The sequence below is a fragment of the Rissa tridactyla genome, chromosome W, assembly GCF_028500815.1.
Source record: "Rissa tridactyla isolate bRisTri1 chromosome W, bRisTri1.patW.cur.20221130, whole genome shotgun sequence".
Lineage (NCBI taxonomy): Eukaryota > Metazoa > Chordata > Aves > Charadriiformes > Laridae > Rissa > Rissa tridactyla.
In genome coordinates this window covers 17,240,860-17,254,304 of record NC_071496.1, presented here as the reverse complement: position 1 = coordinate 17,254,304, position 13,445 = coordinate 17,240,860, and the positions used below count along the sequence as shown (strand labels likewise).

At 48.7% G+C, this 13,445-nt stretch overlaps 1 pseudogene; it reads right to left on the bottom strand.

The window, feature by feature from the left end:
• LOC128901895 (integrin alpha-2-like) overlaps positions 1 to 13,445 on the bottom strand; it is a 76,264-nt pseudogene that overhangs the window by 21,696 nt on the left and 41,123 nt on the right.

Sequence of the window (13,445 nt, the reverse complement as noted above, 5' to 3'; positions counted from 1 at the left end):
CTTCCTTTCCTTGGAGAGAGAGGTGGGGGAGAGCATCTGTCATTTGTTTCAGTGGCCAGTCTGGCCCAAACCACGACAGATTTATTGGCACCCAACTTGGGGCATGACCAGGGCTCAACCAGGGCTCTGATAGATTGCAGGAATAGTTTGAATTCCAGCTTGCTCAGCTGAGAGAGTATTGGATTTTTTCTCTGAGAGTCTTAAGGTGCTGGAAATTAAAACAGACAGCCCACATCATGTTGTTGTTAAGCAAAATGTTATAGAATTGTAGAATCCTAGAATCCTAGAATCCTAGAATGGTTTGATTGGAAGGGACCTTAAAGATCATCTCCCACCTCCCACTAGACCAGGCTGCTCAAAGCCTCATCCAGCTTGGTCTTGAACACTTCCAGGGATAGGGCATTGACAACTTCCCTGGGCAACCTGTTCCAGTGTCTCACCACCCTCACAGTAAAGAATTTCTTCCTAACATCCAATCTAAATTTCCCTTTTTCAGTTTAAAACTGTTACCCCTCATCCTATCACTACACTCGCTGATAAAGAGTCCCTCCCCATCCTTCCTGTAGGCCCCCTTTAAGTACTGGAAGGCTGCTATAAGGTCTCCCCGGAGCCTTCTCTTCTCCAGACTGAATAACCCCAACTCTCTCAGCCTGTCTTCATAGGAGAGGTGTTCCAGCCCTCTGATCATCTTTGTGGCCCTCCTCTGGACCCATTCCAACAGGTCCATGTCCTTCTTGTGCTGAGGGTTCCGGAGCTGGTCACAGTACTCCAGGTGGGGTCTCACGAGTGCAGAGTAGAGGGGCAGAATCACCTCCCTCGACCTGCTGGCCACACTTCTTTTTATGCAGCTCATTTTATCATGCCTTTAGAGAGTTTTGTTTAAAGTTAATTGATGCAACACTGCTTAACCTGCCAAATGTGTTGTATGGTTTATTTGCTCTTTGTGTTTGTATGCAGTGGTTTAAACATGTGTCCTGGTTCCAGCAGGGATAGGGTTAGTTTTCCGCAGGTTCCGGCAGGGACACAGGTATTCCATCCCATGTGAGCCATGCCCACTCAGAGCTGCCAGGGAGTTGCGGCTTGGAGCGGGCTGGGGCGTCCCAGGTCTGGTTGGTGAGCAGCGGTTCCATAACCATGTTTGTATATTCCTCTGTCCGTGTTATTTGTCGTTGTTTTCTTGTTCCCTTTGCTGTTAAACTGCCTTTGTCTCAACCCAAGAGTTTTGCCTTTTTTTCTTCCGATGCTTCCTATATTGGGAAGGCCCGAGCGAGCGGCACGTGATTCTTTGTTGCCGTCTGAGGCCAAACCACGACAGTCCTCTTTTGGCACCCAACGTGGGGCTCGAAGGGTTGAGATAACGACAGAATCCAACTAGGGGTTGTTAAAACGAATTTGTTGTGTGCATTTATTGTATTGGGTAAATAGTCGCTGCTCACCATGTTGCTTGGTTTGTTCTCATGGCTGTGTTATGTGAATTCCTATATGGCTTAGGTACTCCCTGCAATGCTGTATATCATCTCTGGAAGAGGGATCACGATTATCATTCTGCTGTCCTGTGCAATATCGGCTTATGATATGATAACATCACTGTTCAGACAGTTACTTTGGGGCGTTTATGTGGTATAGCTGTCCTGTCCGTACCTTGGGCACCGTCTCTCAGAATTTATTAATAATTACACCCAGTCTGTGGGAGAAACAGGGGAGGATACTTTCCCCAGCTCTTTTGCCTCCCTTTTCTCCTTCGGGTCAGGTATGACAGCTTTTGAGAATTTTGAATATCCTTGGGATGCTCAAACCAGCCTGGTCCTATTGTTACGTCTCCTGAATATGTTCCAGGTCTTGTTTAGGGTTAAATGACTATTTAAGACTACCACCCAGAGATCTGCCCTGAGGCTGGATAGTCAGGGGTGGCATGGCATGTGGGAGAACATGGGCAGGTACCTAGAGAACTTCTCACCTCCAATGGTCTGGGACTTCACCCCTGAACAATTACAGGACCCTGATAAAATGGTAGAATATTTGAAGGGAAAATGCTGTGGCTATTCTAGAGAGGCACAACTCACCGCGCTGTGCTGGGCCCTGGCCAGTATCTACCAGGCACTGCTCGGTATTATGCAGCACCCTCAGGGGGAAGAGATGGAGACCAGACCAGCAGCCACTGTGGCTGCTGCAACCCCTGAAGCAGCCACCACTGCAGCTTCTGCAACTCCTGTAACAGTCACTGCAGCTACTCCAGCCCCGGTGGTAGTTGCTGCAGTTCTCCAGCCCCGGTGGCAGCCACTGCCGCTGAACCAGGGAACCAACCCATGCCAGTATCAGTTGCCCCCATACAGAAGAAGAAGTACACAAAGAAATCAGTTCGCTTAGTAAGGGATGATGATGAACCAGGGCCATCACGAGAGCAGGAGGAAGAGGCAGAACCAGAGATAATTACTCAATCCCTATCCTTGAGTGAGCTGCGGGATATGCAAAAAGATTTTAGCCGACTTTCAGGCGAGCACATTGTCACCTGGCTGCTCCGGTGCTGGGATAATGGGGCCAGTAGCCTGGAATTAGAGGGTAGGGAGGCCAGGCAGCTGGGATCCCTGTCTAGGGAAGGGGGCATTGACAAGGCAATTGGGAAGAAGACCCAAGCCCTCAGCCTCTGGAAACGACTCCTGTCAGGCGTGAGGGAGAGGTACCCCTTCAGTGAGGATGTTGTATGTCAGCCAAGCAAGTGGACTACCATGGAAAGAGGTATCCAGTACCTGAGAGAATTAGCCGTGTGGGAGATGATTTATTATGACTTGGACAATGCAGACTTACCCACAGACCCTGATGAGGTCCAATGCACAAGGCCCATGTGGCAGAAGTTTGTATGGAGCGCACCATTGTCATATGCCAACTCACTGGCAGTAATGGAATGGAAAGGCGAACAGGGACCAACGGTGGATGAGGTGGCTGGCCAGCTCCGGTGATATGAAGGAAGTCTCTCTTCCCCCCTCGTCTCAGCTGTGGAGAAACTGTCCCGGAAGGTCCAGCAACTTGAAGAGAATATGTCCTACTCCCCACCTGTATGGGCCAGCATCTCAGCAATTGGGAACAGGCATTTCCCCACTCAAGAGAGAGACTACAGAGGGTACACACCACGAGGCACCCTGTGGTTCTACCTGTGTGACCACGGGGAGGACATGAGGAAGTGGGATGGACAACCTACTTGGATCCTGAAGACACGGGTACAGGAGTTGCAAGGAAGGACAACCACAAAAGGGGATCCCTCCAGGAAAAGTGCTGCCCCAGTTTCCAGCGGGCATTTCCCCAGACAGAGCAGAAGGCCTGATCTTGCTTCTGATCCTCTTGAAGGAACTTCCAAGTCATTTATGCAAGAAGTGAGTAACGGATACTATGACCAGGATTAGAGGGGCCCTGCCTCCGGCCAGGTGGAGGAAAGGGACAACTGGGTTTATTGGACGGTGTGGATTCGATGGCCTGGCACATCAGACCCACAGGAGTATAAGGCTCTAGTGGACATGGGTGCACAGTGTACCCTAATACCATCAAGCTATAGAGCGTCAGAACCCATTTGTATTTCTGGGGTGACAGGGGGATCCCAAGAGTTGACTGTACTGGAGGCTGAAGTGAGCCTAACTGGGAATGAGTGGCAGAAGCATCCCATTGTGACTGTCTGTGTTAGGGATAATGGCCCGAGTGAGACACGATGGAAAATTACTAGTTGAACCAAACCCAGCATACGTGCCGAGAAAAAGGACCTCAATACTGTTGCTGCAAAAACTATGTATGTATCCATGAGAATCTGACCTTCAAAGAAGAAAATAACAAGGAGGGAGTGCAACAATGTGGTCGCGTATCAGACAGCCACTGTTAGCAAAGCTGGATCATGAGTCTGGTGAGGCTTGCTGCATGCGCTGGCCACGCATGCAGCGACGTTAGCCTGTACTTTTCCACTCAATCTGGTGCAGGATATAAGTGGGCTGTCTTGGGCCGGGGAGAGGGAGAGAGACATGAGCACACTTTGAAGATACAGGGGATGCCCTGAAGAAGCGCTGTGCCTGCCTTTGCTCTGCCATACCGAGCTGGCTCCTCGTTATACTGCTGCTCGTCGGTGCTACTATGATCTATGGGTTGGTAAGACTCTCTGAAGTAACTTTCGGGACATTTGGGAACCGCTTAGCAAGGCTTCGCAATAAAGCTGAATTCACTCCTTTTTCTTTCTTTCTAGCAAGGCTTCACAATAAAGCAGAGTTAACCTTTTTTCCCTTTGTGTGGGCTCTGGTTTGTACATTGGAATCTCTTTAAAAAAGAACCCATTACACTGGCCCAGAGGCTCCATGCATCCTTGGTATAGATTACCTCAGGAGAGGGTATTTTAAGGACCCAAAAGGGTACCGCTGGGCCTTTAGCAGAGCTGCCTTGGAGACAGAGGAAGTTAAACAGTTGTCTACCTTGCCTGGTCTCTCAGAGGATTCTTCTGTTGTGGGGTTGTTGAAGGTCGAAGAACAACAGGTGCCGATTGCTACCACAACGGTGCATCGGCAGTAATATCGCACTAACCGAGACTCCCTGATTCCCATCCATAAGCTGATTCGTCAACTAGAGGTTCAAGGAGTGATCAGCAAGACTCACTCACCCTTTAACAGTCCCATATGGCCAGTGCAAAAATCTAATGGAGAGTGGAGGCTAACTGTAGACTATCGTGGCCTGAATGAAGTCACGCCACCGCTGAGTGCTGCTGTGCCGGACATGCTAGAACTCCAGTACGAACTGGAGTCCAAGGCAGCCAAGTGGTATGCCACAATTGATATAGCGAATGCATTATTCTCAATCCCTTTGGCAGCAGAGTGCAGGCCACAGTTTGCTTTCACTTGGAGGGGCGTCCAATACACCTGGAATCGACTGCCCCAGGGGTGGAAACACAGCCCCACCATTTGCCATGGACAGATCCAGACTGCATTGGAACAGGGTGAAGCTCCAGAACACCTGCAATACATTGATGACATCATTGTATGGGGAAACACAGCAGAAATTGTTTTTGAGAAAGGGAGTAAAATAGTCCAAATCCTTCTGAAAGCTGGTTTTGCCATAATACGAAGCAAGGTCAAGGGACCTGCGCAGGAGATCCAGTTTTTAGGAATAAAATGGCAAGATGGATGCCGTCAGATCCCAATGGATGTGATCAACAAAATAGCAGCTATGTCTCCACCAACTAGTAAAAAGGAAACACAAGCTTTCTTAGGCATTGTGGGGTTTTGGAGGATGCATATCCCAGATTACAGTCTAATTGTGAGCCCTCTGCATCAAGTAACCCGGAAGAAGAATGATTTTAAATGGGGTCCTGAGCAATGACAAGCTTTTGAACAAATCAAACAGGAAATAGTCCATGCAGTGGCCCTGGGGCCAGTCCGGGCAGGACAAGATGTTAAGAATGTGCTCTACACCGCAGCCGGGGAGAACGGCCCTACCTGGAGCCTCTGGCAGAAAGCACCAGGGGAGACCCGAGGTCGACCCCTAGGGTTTTGGAGTCGGGGATACAGGGGATCCGAAGCCCACTACACTCCCAACAGAAAAAGAGATATTGGCAGCATATGAAGGGGTTCGAGCTGCTTCGGAAGTGGTTGGTACAGAAGCACAGCTCCTCTTAGCACCTCGACTGCCGGTGCTGGGCTGGATGTTCAAAGGGAGGGTTCCCACCACACATCATGCAACTGATGCCACATGGAGTAAGTGGATTGCACTGATCACACAGTGAACTCGAATGGGAAACCCCAGTCACCCAGGAATTCTGGAAGTGATCATGGACTAGCCAGAGGGCAAGGATTTTGGAATGTCACCAGAGGAGGAGGTGATACGTGTGGAAGAGGCCCCACCATATAATAAACTGCCAGAAAAATGAGAAGAAATATGCCAAACCATGACAACGTGATATTCTGCTGTGGTTTGGGCTTCAGATGTATAATATGGTTACTTGGATAATGGTTTTACCTGCATATCTCAGGCATCACGTAATGGATTCTATTAATAATTACACTTTCAATTTTACCTGGGGAAATTTTACTTCGCCCTTTGTCGTGGTTTAGCCTCAGACGGCAACAAAGAACCAAGTGCCGCTCGCTCGGGCCTTCCCAATACAGGAAGAATAGGAAGAAAAAGGCAAGACTCTTGGGTTGAGACAAAGGCAGTTTAACAGAACAGCAAAGGGAACAAGGAAAAACAACAACAATCACACGGACAGAGGAATATACAAACGCGATTACGGAACCGATGCTCCCCCCGCCCCCTGCTCACCGAACAGACCCCGGACGCCCCAGCCCGCTCCAAGCAGCGACTTCCTGCCCCCTCCCCCGGCAGCTCAGGGTGGGCGTGGCTCACATGGCATGGAATACCAGGAAAAATTAACCCTATCCCCGCCGGAACCAGGACACCCTTTCCTGCTTATGCCAAATTGACACCATCAGAGCTAGGGGATGGAAACCTTTTGGACTGTTTCAGAAATGAATGTTACTTTCTTAAAATCATGATTTTGTTGTCAGCTTCCCTGAATGTGTTGCAGGGGTGGTTTCTTATTAAGAATTGGTTCAGTAGTAGGTATTATATGACATATGCTGCTGTCACTGAAACCCCACAAGCCGCTCCTGTGCCTGTACTGGCACAAGCCACTCGTCAGCCTGCACCGGCACGAGCTATTCCAGCCTCGACAGCAAGCACTGTCAGTACTCCAGCTGCTTTGGCAATGAGTACCACTGCTACTCAAACTCCATCAGAACTGGTACAAGTTGCCCCAGTGACCAGGAAGCAGAAAAGGAGGTCAGTTCATTCCCCTGCCCCTTACAACAAAGACCAGTAGAAGCCATATAGCATGGGAAAGAATTCTTATGATGAAGATCAAGGAGAGGGTCTTTCTCAAGTAGATCAGGGAGAGGTTCCTTCACAGGCAGCGTCAACGCAGGAGGAGGACTCAGATGCAGAAATAATCATTAAATCCTTCTCTATGAAGGACTTGCAAAATATGAGAAAGGACTTCAGCAGTTGTGAAGGTGAGGCACTTATCTCCTGGTTGGGATAATGGGGCTGATACCATAGACTTAGACAGTAAAGAAGCCAGGCAGCAGGGAAACCTAGCCAGAGATGGAGGTATTGATAAAGCAATTGGGAAAAGGTCAAACACTCTCACTTTTTGGAGGTGATTGGTGTCAGCCGTAAAGGGCAGGTATCCCTTTGAGGATGATATTGAATACCGTCCAAGCAAATGGAGCAAATGGACCAGCATGGATAAATGTATTATGTACCTGAGACAACTGGTTGTGCGAGAGGTGATTTATGGTGACTGGCAAGTGAATGTAGACCCCGATGAAATGCCATGCAAACAACCTATGTTGAGGAAGTTTGTGCAGAGTGCACAATCAATGTGTGCCCACACATTGTAAACAATGGTCTGGGGAGGATCTGATGCTGATGCACCAACTGTAAATGAAGTGGCTAAGAGAGTACGACAATATGAAGACAGTCTTTCTTATCCGCTCACTGTGGCAGCTGTGGAAAAACTGGCTAAGAAAACCGAGAAAATGACCAAGTAAATGGCTGAGCAAAACAAGAAAATTACTGAGAAAAATGAGAAACTGTATGATAAACTGTCAAGGATGTAGGAAAGATCCCACTCTTACCCTGCACAGACCCATGTCGCAGCCATTAGGAGAAGATGTCCTCCTACAAGACTGACTCAAGAGAAACAGAACCTGCTCCAAGATATACTGTGGATTTGCTGCTGTGACTATGGAGAGGGCGTGAGTAACTGGGATGGACAACCTACCTCAGGCCTACAAGAGCAGAATCCATCGCTGTTTCTGGCGTGACAGGGGAGTCTCAAGAACTGTCTGCATTGCAGAACGAAGTGAGCCTAATGGGGAATAGACGGGAGAAGTACCCCATTGTGACTGGCCCAGATACTCCTTGCATCTTTGGCAAAGAATACCTCAAGAAAGGGTATTTCAAAGACCCGAAAGGGTATCGGTGGGCTTTTGGTATAGCAGCTGTAGAGACTGAGGACATTACACAGCTGTCTACCTTGCCTGGTCTTTCAGATGACCCTTCTGTGGTGGGACTGCTGAAGGTTAAAGAACAGCAGGTGACAATTGCTACTTCCACGGTGCATTGACAACAATATTGCACCGAGACTCCCTAATTCCCATCCAGAACCTGATTCGTCATCTAGAGACCCAAGGAGTGATCAGCAAGACTCACTCACCCTTTAACAGCCCTAGATGGCCAGTGCAAAAGTCTGATGGAGACTGGAGATTAACACTAGACTACCATTGCCTGAATGAAGTCACAGCACCACTGAGTGCTACTGTGCCAGACATGCTAGAACTCCAATATGAACTGGAGTCAAAAGCAGCCAAATGCTATGCTACAATTGACATTGCTAATGCCTTTTTCTCTATTCCTTTAGCAGCAGAGTGCAGGCCACAGTTTGCTTTCACCTGGAGAAGCATCCAGTACACCTGGAATGGACTGCCCCAGGGGTGGAAACACAGCCCTACTATTTGCCATGGACTGATCCAGACTGCACTGGAGAAGGGTGGAGCTCCAGAACACCTGCAGTACAGTGAGGACATCATTGTGTGGGGTAATACAGCAGCAGAAGTTTTCAAGAAAGGTAAGAAAATAATCAAGATTCTTCTGAAAGCAAGTTTTGCTGTAAAAAGAGGAAAGGTCAAGGGACCTGCAGGAGACATCCAGTTCTTGGGAATTAAATGGCAAGATGGCTGTTGTCAGGTCCCAATGGATGTGATTAACAAAATAACAGCTATGTCCCCACCTACTAACAAAAAGGAACCACAAGCCTTTTTAGGGGTTATGGATTTCTGGAGACTGCATATTCCAGGTTATAGTCAGATTGTGAAACCTCTCTATGAAGTGGCTCGAAAGAAAAATGAGTTTACGTGGGGCCCTGTGCAACAACAGGCCTTTGAGCAAATTAAACAAGAGATTGTGCATGCAGTGGCACTTGGACCAGTCCGAACAGGATGGGACATTAAAAATGTGCTCTACACTGCAGCTGGGGACAATGGCCCTACCTGGAGCCTCTGGCAGAAAGCACCAGGGGAGACTCGAGGTCGACCCCTAGGATTCTGGAGTCGGGGATACAAAGGCTCCGAGGCCAACTATACTCCAACTGAGAAAGAAATCTTGGCAGCATATGAAGGAGTTAGAGCTGCTTCAGAGGTAATTGGTACTGAAGCACAGCTCCTCCTGGCGCCCCGATTACCAGTGCTGGGCTGGATGTTCAAGGGTGAAGTTCCTTCTGCTCATCATGCCACCGATGCTACCTGGAGTAAGTGGGTTGCCTTAATCATGCAGCGGGCTCGAATAGGAAACCCAAATCATCCAGGAACTGTAGAAGTGATCACAAACTGGCCCGAAGGCAAAGACTTCAGAATGCCACCAGAGGAGGTGGTGACACATGCAGAAGAAGCCCCACCATATAATGAACTCTCAGATAATGAGAAACAGTATGCCTTCTTCACTGATGGATCTTGTCATATTGTAGGAAAACATCAAAGGTGGAAAGCTGCTGTGTGGAGTCCTACATGATGAGTCACGAAAGCTGCTTAGGGACAAGGTGAATCAAGTAAATTTGCAGAGGTAAAAGTCATCCACCTGCTTTAGACATTGCTGAATGGGAAAAGTGGCCAATACTCTATCTCTGTGCTGACTCATGGATGGTGGCAAATGCTCTGTGGGGGTGGTTAAAGCAGTGGAAGCAGAGCAACTGGCAGCGCAGAGGTAAACCCATCTGGGCTGCTGAATTGTGGCAAGATATTGCTGACCAGATAGGGAAACTAGTCGTGAAGGTTTGCCATGTAGATGTCCACGTACCTGTGAGTCGAGCCACTGAGGAACATCAAAGCAATCAGCAAGTGGACCAGGCTGCTAAGATTTTCCAGACAGATTTGGACTGGGAACATAAGGGTGAACTATTTTTAGCTCGGTGGGCCCATGACACTTCAGGTCATCAAGGAAGAGATGCAACGTATAAATGTTCCCGTGACCGAGGGGTGGATTTAGCTATGGACGCTATTGCGCAGGTTATCCATGATTGTGAAACATGCGCTGAAATCAAGCAAACCAAATGGTTGAAACCTTTGTAGTATGGAGGACGATGATTTCAATAGAACTATGGGGAGGCCTGGCAAATTGATTATATCACACTCCCTCAAACCCACCAGGGGAAGCACTATGTGCTTACAGTGGTGGGAGTGTGGAATAATTACTAAAATGGCCAAAAATACAGTATTGTTCACACATTAAGGAAAGTTATAAAATCAAAAGGCTTCTAAGGTAGAATACAGCCGCAGCTGGCATATGAAGAATGCAACATCTGCGATTCCCTGTACAAGATTGCTTGCAAAGCTACATGAGGCACGGGACGGAATGTGATCATTCTGTGGCCTTGCCTCGTGACGAATAGCAAATATGGGAATGAGATGGTACTATGGAACCGATAAGCTGCCTACTTGCTACCTTGAGCCAACATTTTGTCAAATTTTGATGAAATGCTGTCCTTTGTGTGAACTTTGTTCGTTATAATGTACCAAAACACACCTCCATCCTGAAGGCTACCTGCCTCCAAGGTGCGACCACTCCTCCTTGAGTACACCAATCATAATAAAAGTATGTATGACTAAAGTCACTCAAACTCCACCTTGAAGATAAAAAAAAATAGTATAAAAATAGCCCGAGAGAGGGGGGATATCAGGGAAGACACCATCGCGAACAAGTCGAGGAGAACTCCATCACTGACTTCTGGGACCAGTCGACAGGCTGAGCCTTTCTTTACCCCTCCCCCCCCCCCCCCCCCATAGGGACGCCTTTGGGTAAGACTTCGATTATACCGGGTGCTTCCTCAGGAAACTTAGAAATTTCTCTAGAGACTCTCTTTCCTACATTTATAACCAGGCTGTATTGTTTATAACTTTGTCGCGTGTTTTGTATATGTAACAATACCTTTATTTGCACGTGCTTTGCAGACAGTGTATTTATCACCGGCAATCCTAAGAACCTATCTATCTGTTGTTTAAATAAACTGCACTGTTTAAGTAGCTAGTTGTTTCGGTTTCTCACTGAACACGACCAAAGACTCGAGAGTGGCCGTGCTAGTTCATGAGCACGACTAGACTGAAGGTGCAGTCCACTGTTAGTGTATCCAAATCGTAATAGTTTAATACATATTAAGCGCGATTGGACTGATAGTGCTGAATTGGGCATCACTCAGAATTTAAACCTAGCTGCACCTAGCCTCCCACCTCAGTGAGGAGTGTTAGAATGGAAGGGGGTTTATTTTCTGCCAAAACCGCTTTGCCCCTTCCACGCAACAGGGAGTAAGCACCAGATGGTTGGTTTCTTAACCAAAATGTTATAGAATCATAGAATGGTTTGGATTGGAAGGGACCTTAAAGATCATCTAGTTCCAAGCCCCCTGCCCTGGGCAGGGACACCTCCCACTAGACAAGGCTGCTCAAAGCCCCATACAACCTGGCCTTGAATGCTTCCAGGGATGGGGCATCCACACCTCTGGGAAACCTGTTCCAGTGTCTCACCACCCTTACAATAAAGAATTTCTTCCTGATATCCAATCTAAATCTACCCTCTTTCAGCTTGAAATCGCTGCCCCGTGTCCTATCACTACACTCCCTGATAAAGAGTCCCTCCCCATCCTTCCTGTAGGCCCCCTTTAGGTACTGGAAGGCCGCTATAAGGTGTCCTCGGAGCCTTCTCTTCTCCAGGCTGAACAACTCCAACTCTCTCAGCCTGTCTTCATAGCGTAGGTGCTCCAGCCCTCTGATCATCCTTGTGGCCCTCCTTTGGACCCGTTCCAACAGGTCCATGTCCTTCTTGTGCTGAGGACTCCAAAGCTGGACACACTACTCCAGGTGGGGTCTCATGAGAGCAGAGAAGAGTAGAGGGGCAGAATCACCTCCCTTGACCTGCTGGCCATGCTTCTTTTGATGGAGTCCAGGATGTGATTGGCTTTCTGGGCTGCGAGCATGCATTGCTGGGTAATGTTGAGCTTCTCCTCAACCAACGCCCCCAATTCCGTCTTCTCAGGGCTGCTCTCCATCCCTTCATCCCCCAGCCTGTATTTCTGCTTGGGATTTCCCCAACCCACATGCAGGACCTTGCACTTGGACTTATTGAACTTCTTGAGGTTTGCACAGGCCCACCTCTCAATCCTGCCCAGGTCCCTCTGTATGGAATCCCTTTCCTCCAGCGTTTCGACTGCACCACACAGCTTGGTGTCATCGTCAAACTTGCTGAGGGTTCACTCAATCCCACTGTCCATCTCGCAAACAAAGATGTGAAACAGCGCTGGTCCCATTATGGACCCCTGAGGAACGCCACTCGTCACTGGTCTCCACTTGGACTTCGAGCCTTTGACCCCAACTCTTTGAGTGCGGCCATCCTTATTCACCGAGTGGTCCATCCATCAAATCATAGAACCATAGAATCTTCATGGTTGGAAAGGACCTTTGAGATCATCGAGTCCAACCATACACACACACACACACACAAAAAAAAAAACCAAACAAAAAATACCCCAAAACCACAAATGACCACAAACCAACAACCTACAATCTCTGCCACTAGAGCATGCCCTGAAGTGCCAAATCTAGATGTTTCTTAAATACCTCTAGGGATGGTGACTCAACCACCTCCCTGGGCAGGCCGTTCCAGTGCCTGACCACTCTTTCAGTAAAGGAATTCTTCCTAATATCTGATCTAAACCTCCCCTGCCGCAACTTCAGACCATTTCCTCTGGTCCTGTCATTATTCACCTGGGAGAAGAGGCCAACACCCACCTCTCTCCAACCTCCTTTCAGGTAGTTGTAGAGGGCAATGAGGTCTCCCCTCAGCCTCCTCTTCTCCAAGCTAAACCTGCCCAGCTCCCTCAGCCTCTCCTCATATGACCTGGTCTCCAGACCCCTCACCAGCCTGGTAGCTCTCCTCTGGACACGCTCCAGCACCTCAATGTCCCTCTTGTACAGAGGGGCCCAGAACTGAACACAGTACTCGAGGAGAGGCCTCACCAGTGCCGAGTACAGAGGCACGATTGCTTCCCTACTCCTGCTGGCCATGCTATTCCTGATACAAGCCAGAATGCTGTTGGCCTTCTTGGCCACCTGGGCACACTGCTGGCTCATGTTAAACTGGCCGTCCACCAGCACCCCCAGGTCCTTTTTCTGCTGGGCAGCTCTCCAGCCACTCTTCCCCGAGCCTGTAGCGTTGCTTGGGGTGGTTGTGACCAAAATGCAGGACCCGGCACTTGGCCTTATTAAACCTCATACAGTTGGCCTTGGCCCATCGATCCAGCCTGTCCAGGTCCCTCTGTAGAGCCTTAAGTCCATGCCTTCTCAATTTAGAGACCAGGATGTCATGCAGGACAGTGTCAA